A 9,616-nucleotide genomic window follows, 5' to 3' on the forward strand; every position below is an offset into this window, starting at 1 on the left:
AGGATTTCCACAGCAGCAGATGATACAATTTCAGGGAGGAATACTGGTACTTTTAAAGTCTATATTTCCACCTCATTGACCCAAATATGTTAAGTATCACTTAACACTGTGGGTCAGTGATCTTCAGGAGGCATCATGGAAGGAGTTAAAAAAGTGAATAACTGTTCTTCTGCTATAATCTTGGTACAAAAAGGAGGACTAATTTTACTTTAAAGGCCTTTTACCCTGTTTTGACAAACTCATTCTCGGAACACTAGTGTCAATTCTATGCTTAAAATATCTTACTGCTGGAAAGGTAAAGGAAAAAAGTAATTGCATTGATCTGAGTGCTGGAAATTTGCATGAGTTATGAATTACAGCCTGAGAAATCCCAATCAATTAAAAAAGGGAACTTTGGAGATCATTTATTTGAAGTAAAGTGGAAACTTCAATAATGTCAACGGAAAAGTTACCATTTTCAGCTCAGTACACATGATGAGACATTGAGAGTCGTAAGTACCTAATACCATTTCAGGAATTTAGTAGAGGGTAAAGATTAAAGCTTACTGTCTCCATAGGGTGCTGAGCTCTTGATTCATGTTTTTTATAACATCAAGTCTGGATTATTGTAATACCCTGTTTGTACGCCTCTTTGATACAGTGGTTTGTCGCTCACAAGCTTCAACATGCACAGCTTAAAACAACTCAGATCCTCAGTGGAATTGAACTGTATCAACATCCTACCAGACTTGGCTGCCTCTTTGTCAGATTTAAAATGGTTTTTAAGTGTGTGTGTTACACACTTTTTTCACCTTTTTTTTTAGACTAACCTAATGATTTCTCATTTTCTCTGTCTGCTGCATATTATGGTGACAACTGCACTACTGGCTACAGACTCTGAGAGCAGCTGTGCCCTCAACATAACATGAAATACAGTTAGAGGAAGCATTCAGACTAAGGTAGATACTAGGAACTCCACAGAACAGATTTCTTAATGCATGTTTTTGTTGTTCTCTTGTTTCATGTTTCAGAGTGTGTCTGGCTGTGGAGAAGCGATACTGAAAACTTGAGAACCACAAGACAATTCGGTCTTTTTTAAAAGTACTTTTCACATTTGAAAAGTGTCATTGGAGAATGATAGATAATATTTTATAAATCTATACAAATTAGCTATTCCAGTTATATATTTTAATGAATCAAGGCAGTAATACAAATGATTGCTGAGAAGTCATGGAGATAGGAAGAGGCAGTAAGTGACTGGAGAAAAATAGTACCAGTGGATAATAGTGATAGTTTAAAGATAAAAGAAGAGGGTGTCATGAATGGTGCTCCACCACAGAGGGTAAATCTTTTAAATTGTCATTCACTATCTATTTGCATAAAGCAATATTTAAAATAGAAAACATAATAATAAAATATTTAGGCTTAATTTCAAGAGAATTCAGTGCTCCAAAAACAACTGTAAATTTCATTGCAGTCTTCTAGTTAAGTAAATAGATGTTACTTGAATACTTGAATAACAGGGAGTACCAATGCAAAACCTATTCCAACTCCAGCTCTGGAAAGAAATACACACAACAGAAATGTGTACAAGAACTGAATGAAATAGTACATGAAAATGTTACTATTTTAAACAATTAATTACAGTACTCCAGTGGATTGAAAAATTTGACAGAGCCTGCTCACAGAACAAATGCCTAAGCAAGAGAGGTGATACCCTTGCACTAAAGATCCTTTGGAGTTCTAGGTGTTGTGTCCATTCAGTGTTACTCTATGCCACTGAATTCAGGATTCACTTTTGACAGCAAGATAATATACAAATCTCTGACTTTGAAGTCAGTTCTCTGCTTTTGTATCATTTCAGCTGCCAGCTCTCTAAATGATGCAAATACTAGAATGAACTGCTATAGTAAAAGAAAGCCAAGAAGACAAAACATTCCTCAGGCTTCTGGCAATTTTTTTTGCACTTGTGAGGGGGTATGGAATGTAAAGAGAGGAGCTAAGCCTGCCATCCACAATTCATTGCTTACTTCAGCAGCAAACCCAGAGAGGTGAACAGCTAAGTTATTGAACAGATGTGATGCCAGCTAGATCTGTAGAGCAGACATTAAAACATATTTTCTTACAGCATATCTTATTTCCTTTCTTCAAATAGTTACTCTGCTACACTGACTACTGTGTTCAACCTGAGAGCCTGGAAATACACAGACACTATATAATAGACAAAACTCCTCAGGCTAGGTAACACCACCATACTCTTAAAACCTCTGTGATCATGAAATTGAGCTCCTTAATTATCCTCTTTTACACTCACACTGATAATTTCCATTTGCATCTAAAATGTAAAGATTTGTCCACAAATGTTTCTACTTTTGAAGAACTCAGATTAATTTTTCCTCCCTAATTCAAAATGAACAGAAGCAGATGGAATCCAAGGTAATTTTCCCTTTGGGAATGGCAGATATGTAAAACTGGATCTCTGGCATTTGATCTTATAAATGCCCCCAGATGGAAAATGCCTTCCTAACATTTTTTTAAACCTAAATGTCATGATGAAAAACAGAGAATGCAAAGACTGTAATAGCATTGCAGAGAGCATTGAAGCTGATTGACACTAGTCATAACAATATTAAGAAAATTAGAGAAAAATTGTATTTATGTACATGAATTTTAAAAAATCAATAAGTATTAAGCCTATTTTCTTAAATTACAACATTCAACAGAGTTGCCAGTTGCCACTTATAATAAAGATAAATCAGACTATAAATTACTTATCCTTAAAATGGGTAGAGTCTTACTTTCATTCACAACTTCCCTTAGATATTATCATTGTTCACTGTGGTCAGGCTTAGAAATCAGTGTTGTGTGATAAGGTTGCAAACATTTTAATGCTAACGAATAAATTTTAAAACTTTTATTTCAATTTAGAGATTTATTATTTTTAAAATTTTATCTTAGTTAAGAGAACATTCTGGTAGAGACCTTTGGCTTAGTTTAGTTTTCATTCCATAGAAAACCCAAATATTTTTGCTATAAAACACAATTTCTATTCACAGAGAAAGAACTCAAACTGTGATGCATTAATGATATTTTTATCTTGCATTTTGTTTCCAGAAATCACACCTGAAGTATGCCATCAAAATTATGTGATATTGATGCTACTCAAGGAACAGATAACAAAACACTCTAATGTCAAAAGTAATTTCATTTTTCCACCAAGAAGAATGAGGCCATCTCTAAACATATTAAAATATTATTCACTTTGACAATCAAACTAGTTCTGAGACATGAACTATTGCTATATTAGAGAAGGGAAGCAATCAGTAATTTCATCTTCTAAGAATCTCTATAATACAAAAAATCCATCATTGTCTAATGGAATCATTAAGTACCTGGAAGGCAAATGTCTTTTCTTACTTCCAGTGTGAAATCTATTTTGAAACAAGCACTTACAGTTAACTCACTTCTCTAACATCCAGGAAAGTTTGACCAGTAATGAATGAATATTATCCGTATCTTTTTTTGAAATTACATAAATTTTTCATTACTATTCCATGGTGCATTGTTGTACCATTAAAGAGCCCTAAAGGGATATATGTATGGGGCTGCACTAATACTCAACAGTGCTACAAATGATAATATTTCCAAAGATTTTCACTTAAAGCAGTTAGTTTTTCAAAGTTGTTAACTGTTATTACTCACTTGCTATAATGTTTTTTCTGCTAATCTATTAAACTTATCACAGTGTGTTACACCAATGGCTACATTTGTGCTCTGTATGCTAGCTGCATCCTATAGAGGCATTTTTAAATGTTCTTAATGTCAGTTTTAAATCAAGCAATATGGCTGTTAAGGACAGAATTTCATGCATTTCATTATGAAAACCTTATTTTAACTGCATGGTAATCATATCTTGTGCATTTAATGAAACACATGCTAATAAAAAAAAAAAAACCAAAAACATGGGGAATGTTGAGTAAAGCTTTAAAATTAATTTCATGTGTACAAATCAAGAGCTTGAGTACTTCAGCTGGGACAGGCCAACCTTTTCCTGACAGTGTATAAATTGCTGCTGCTCTGTTATCAGCTTTAGCAGTTCAGGGATCATCACAGGGACCATTCCAGTTTCATGTCTCATGTAGTGTGTCTAATCCCTCTAACTTTATGAATCAAGAAGCTGCATCATGGTGATGGAATTTCTCTTTGCTTGAGAAAGAGAATTTCTCCTGATGCAGGGACAGGTACTTATTTTTTACTTACTTAAGAACTCAATCAGCACAGCCATTCCCTATTGTTTTCTTCCTTCTCCATTCTACACTGGGCTCACCTATATTGTACTTCCTGAAATCCACTGCTGTGCCACACTCCTAGTGGAGCCAAGCTGCTAAAGGGACAAGCAAACCTCCATGAGCATTTTGTATCACACTGTTTTCACAAGGAGGGAAATGAGACTGAAACCCTTAGTCCACTCCTACTGTAGTTCTCTGGACCTGCACAGGATGGAGGAAAGTACTATCCTAATTAAAATTATGAGAACTGTTACTATTGAAGTCTATTGTCAGTTTTACCAACAATATTAATTACCAAAGCCACTGTGACTATCTGAATCATAATTGTATGTCGGGCCTCCCCGGGATCCGGTCCAGCGGGGTAGCCCCCCAACTGGCTAATCCACAGGTGCCCAGATAGATACAGATAGTTCCACTGGAGAGACGAGAGGACGCTCAGGCTGCTGTAATCCAGGAGGGTTTATTGAAGGGAAGGCAGTCGGTGAGGGCAGGAGAGGAGGTGCAGGGAGACAACCACCCTGGACGGAAGAAAGCTCTGAGAGCCCCGCACCAGAGGAGGGGTCGGGATTATAACCAAGGGAGGAAAGGCGGGGTCAGGGTACAAAGGACCAGTAGGATAAGATGGGGTGATCAGGGGAAAACCAATGGGAGAGGGAGAGAGGTGTGGCTTCAGCCAGAGAACCAATAACAACACACAGAACAGAGAACTCTCCAGAACTGGGGATGGTACAACAGGGTGATGGACATTAACAGGGGAGGATACAACCAATGACAGACATGAGGAAAGGCGGGAACCCTAAACAATTACACTATTGCAGTATCCCAGGGCAACCCTGTCGGATCTTCCCCTGGGCCGCCTCCCACAATTGTAGGCACATGAATAACAGGGTTTGCAATATGAAATATGTTGAGATTAGCTGAAAGTTGGCTTTACTGTGATGCTGGAGATATAACACAGAAACCATAACACACATACATCTCCAGAGAGATGTCCACCAGAGAGAAATCCAGTGTCTCCACATTGTCCACCAGAGAGAAGAAATCTCTTAGTTCAAGGTCTCTTAGTTGCATATTTTATCTTCATGGCTTATCTTCCCATCACCATTACTAAAGCAGCCAATTCATTGCCATTAGAAGTACATTTCATAATACTTAAAGAGCTCCCTGAGCATCACAAGTGAATTTGACTGGTGCTATCAAATCACAGCCTTGACACAGCTTTCTTTTCCTGACAACTCAAGCTGCTTTTGAAAGGACATAAATAGATGTGTGCTTCAACATCTTACTGAAAGGCACTGAGCTATCTAGACACCTTTTTCTTTACTTAGATTTTTAAAGGCTTTGTAACATCATTATATTTTAAAACAGATTTAAATAAGCCATTTTAATGGTGTATTGAATCATATTTTTCTGTAATTTTAAATTGCTATGTTTTTTGTTTAATGCCTATCTTTTTGCATAGGTGCTCTGGTTAGTGGGACTTTACAAAATGCATTAATGATCAGTTTTCTTATTTAAGACCAGTAGCTAACATCCCTTTTCTTTGTGAAAATACAAATACCAAAGCAAAGCATTCAAACAAAACTCTTAGTTTCTATGGTAATATCATGAAGCGTGGTAGCAAATGTTATTTTAGAGCATTCGTCTATTTTCTATTCAAATGGTTAGCACAAAGTATCTTCCAGTATATTTAGTCAATAGCAGATCAATGTTTTCGTTTCTCTTCTGCCAGACATGCTACAGACAAGGAGGAGTCATACTGCTTAACTATATTGGTGTGGGAGATGGGATTAAAACAATCAATATGACTTTTAACACATGGTTTTCATTTTGAAGAAAACTGTAAAATTCCAATTCTTGGATTGTCACCTGCACTAGCAGGATATTGTAAATATTATTTCCCACAGCAACTAAATGAAGTAACGCAGGGATTAATACACTAAAACAGATGTGGAGTTCATCTTGTCGGACAAACTTTTTTAGACTGCCTGATCATACAAGCCAAATGCACAAGGAAACTCATATTTCAGCAGAAAGAGTCTGGTTAGAGAGCCTGTAACTTTCTTGCTGCTAGTGAATAGCCTCTGTATGGTTACAATGCCAGAACTATGCTGGGTGACCCACTGTGAGGCTGCCAGAGTACTGTAACTCCTAGTTATAGTTATAGACTTCAGGGATTTCAATTTCCAGATGGAATAGAGTGTTCCAATCACATGGATTCTTCTGGAGCTGTAACCTAAATAGCAAACATTGCAAAGGAGGTCTTCCTTACTCATCAATTCAATTTGGTTTCCATGAAACATTATACCTTATATCTCAGGAAAGGCTCAGATAGTCCTTGACCTCTCAAATTCATCAACTGATGTCTCAATTCATCAGTTCATGTTGTTGTATCAGTGTTTATTGTGACAAATTACAAATGATAAAAATGACTGCAGTTTTGCACTAGTTCTCTTTAATGGAGTGCATTGGCCACAGTCCCGAGTATGCTAAATTATCATAGTTTCATCTGTGGAAAAAAACACCTAGTGTGTATTTCCTAAGGCAGAATCTATTCCTTCTAGTTCTTCCCCTGTCTTCAAAGGCAGTTTATTATAGCTGGATGGTGACAGTATTGCCTAATCCAGCATAATCCCACTCCACTGACAACACTGCTGCACAAGCCAGTGTCTAACTGGCCATCTGCTGTCAACTCTTTCAAAGAAAGGGGCTTCCATTTATGAGAGCAAACGGGCATTAATTCTCACACTGCTAAAAAAATGTATGAGTAATATATTCAACCACATACACAGAGACAAAGAGACTAAGAAAGCAGCAAGGAGCGCAACTTAAAATAATACATATTGATGTAGTATCACCTTGATTACCAAGTACTCATTATATATTAACATCTTAATTACTAAGTACAAAAGCAAATTTTTCAAAGCAGGTCTCATGAGTCCAGAGCAAGACTAGGAAAACTTGATGTTCAGAAACCTAGAACAAATTATTCTTGTTAAAATAGGATGATAAATAATAAAAATTCCCAAATCATTTTAATTTTTCAATAATGTTCTGTTGTGCATGGCTGTTCTTATATTGCCAATCCATTCTCCTCTCTTCTAAATTTTGAATTTGAGTTACTACTAAATGTGTAACTTAGAAGGAGCCTGAATAAAATCTTGCTGAAGAAGCATGCTCATTCAGTTACATGTCCTCCTGCTTTCTACATATGCCTCTAAAGTCTAAATTTCTTCTTAAGTCATTTGTGATCTACAGTTTTCTGAATTTGAAATTCAAAAAGCTGCTGTAGTTTTAAAGTATTTTGCACATAACTGGGAATCTCTTCTGAAAAAGAAAACAGTCAAAGATGATTCACTGAAATTATTTGTGTCAGGGGCCAAACAGCGTGAAATTACAATCATATTGCTACAGCCAAGTGAAAAAAAAAAAAAAAAAAAAAAAAAGAGGTAAAAAGGAAACATGCTTATCCTGGCATTTCTGATACTCTTCACATTACAGGAAAATGTAATAAATTTAAATGTATATAAGCACATAGGTATTTATTTGCACACAACATTAGCAATTGGATTTAGACTCACTTGTGGGAGTGGGCAGATCAAAGTTAATATTCTTAATTTGAACATTAAGACTTTTAAGAATTTGGGTGAGGCTGGGAGAGGCCAGTGTTCCACCCTGAGTGATCACATGCCCCTGAACCACTCCATTAGCAATAGCAGCACCTCTGTTTCCTTTGGCTACCCAAGACTTCCAAATTTTCTCTGTATAGCTAAAAATGGCTGCAATAGAAATGTAATCATCTTTTCAGGTTTCATGAACGTTTTTTCCTCTTCTTACTTTCTAGGGAGACATTGCTAAATCTACTTTGCATCCAGTTTCAGCCTTTGCAAGGTAAATTTCGAGCTTCCGGCGTGTTTGGAAGAAAGCAAAAATTATTTAATAATTTCCCACATGATCCATGAGTAAGGTTGGCAATACCTATCAGACAAAATGGTATGGTGCCTCTTGTTTTCAAGTTATTCTTCAGCAATTGATCCAAAAATATCTAAAAATATCTAAAAATAATATCCTAGGTTTCAGAGACTGATCCTGTAACTTTTATTCATATAAAGCCTGATTTTACAAATTACTGAGGACTCAAGGCTTCAAAAAAGTTACATGCTGAATTTACATCATACAGCTAGCATTCATGCAATCACAGAATATCCTGAGTTTGAAGGGGCCCGCAGGGATCAAGTCAGTCCCTGGCGCTGCACAGAACAGCCCCAAGAATCACACCATGTGCCTGAGAGCATTGTCTAAATGCTTCTTGAACTCTGGTAAGAATAAGTGATTAAAATTATACTACTGACAAATACCAGTTTGTGTCCTCTCTGATTTCAAGTAAAAAAAAAAAATCCAGCAACTCTTAGAGCTAAAAAAATTCCAAGTAATGCCGTGGAATTAACATAATTGGATTAAATAATTCACCATGGAGTGAGATCTTTAATTTGCAAAAAAAAAAAAAAAAACAGTGGAATTGCTTTCCCTCAAGTATGCTGCCAACTTACTTCATTTTTATCTTGTAGAGATTCACCAGTAATTAGTCCTGAAAGATTTACAGAAACACAGTTAGGGAAAAGAAAAAAAAAAAAAAGAGATATCAGGTAAAGTCTGACAGCATTTCAGACTGTGAACTTGTTAAGTGAAGGGACAAACATTTAAAAATTATGAGACAACCTGTTATTTTCTGTAAGAATATTTGCAGTGCTCTTCTGGTCCATGTTAGTATCTTATGATGTCCTTAAAAACACTGGAGTCAGCTGCTCATCACAGCTTTTTTATCTATTTAATCCTTCTAGGTTTCTTAGCAAATGAAGTGATTTGCAGGCTTTCTCTAAAATTTGAGGGGTGAAGCTTGCCAGTGTTTAAATGACTGTTGTTTTATTTGTGGAAGATCTGTCACAGGGACAGACAGTATGTAAAAAATGCAAAGCATCAAAGTGTTTCATTCTACAGCATTTTTTTTCTTAGCCTCCTATTTACACTTTCTAAATTGTTTCTGCTTTTATTTGTAACAGCTGGGGAAGCCCTGTCAGCTCTTGGCTCTGTCAGAACAAGTCTCAGACTTTAGGAATCCAGAATAGCAAGTTTCATTTTCTCATTCTCTTCAGAAAAATTACTATACACACAATCACTTACATAGTTCTTCCTTTTATTGAAAGCTGACATTCTACTCAAGGCACTGAACTTCATAAAAGGAGATATTAGCATCAGTTCTAAGGAGGTCTCATTTTTTTTCCATTTATATGTACACATATAAACACAGATGAAGCTAGCTTTACTTAAATATTTGGTGTATACTATGA

Source organism: Anomalospiza imberbis, chromosome 4 (assembly GCF_031753505.1).
Source record: "Anomalospiza imberbis isolate Cuckoo-Finch-1a 21T00152 chromosome 4, ASM3175350v1, whole genome shotgun sequence".
Lineage (NCBI taxonomy): Eukaryota > Metazoa > Chordata > Aves > Passeriformes > Viduidae > Anomalospiza > Anomalospiza imberbis.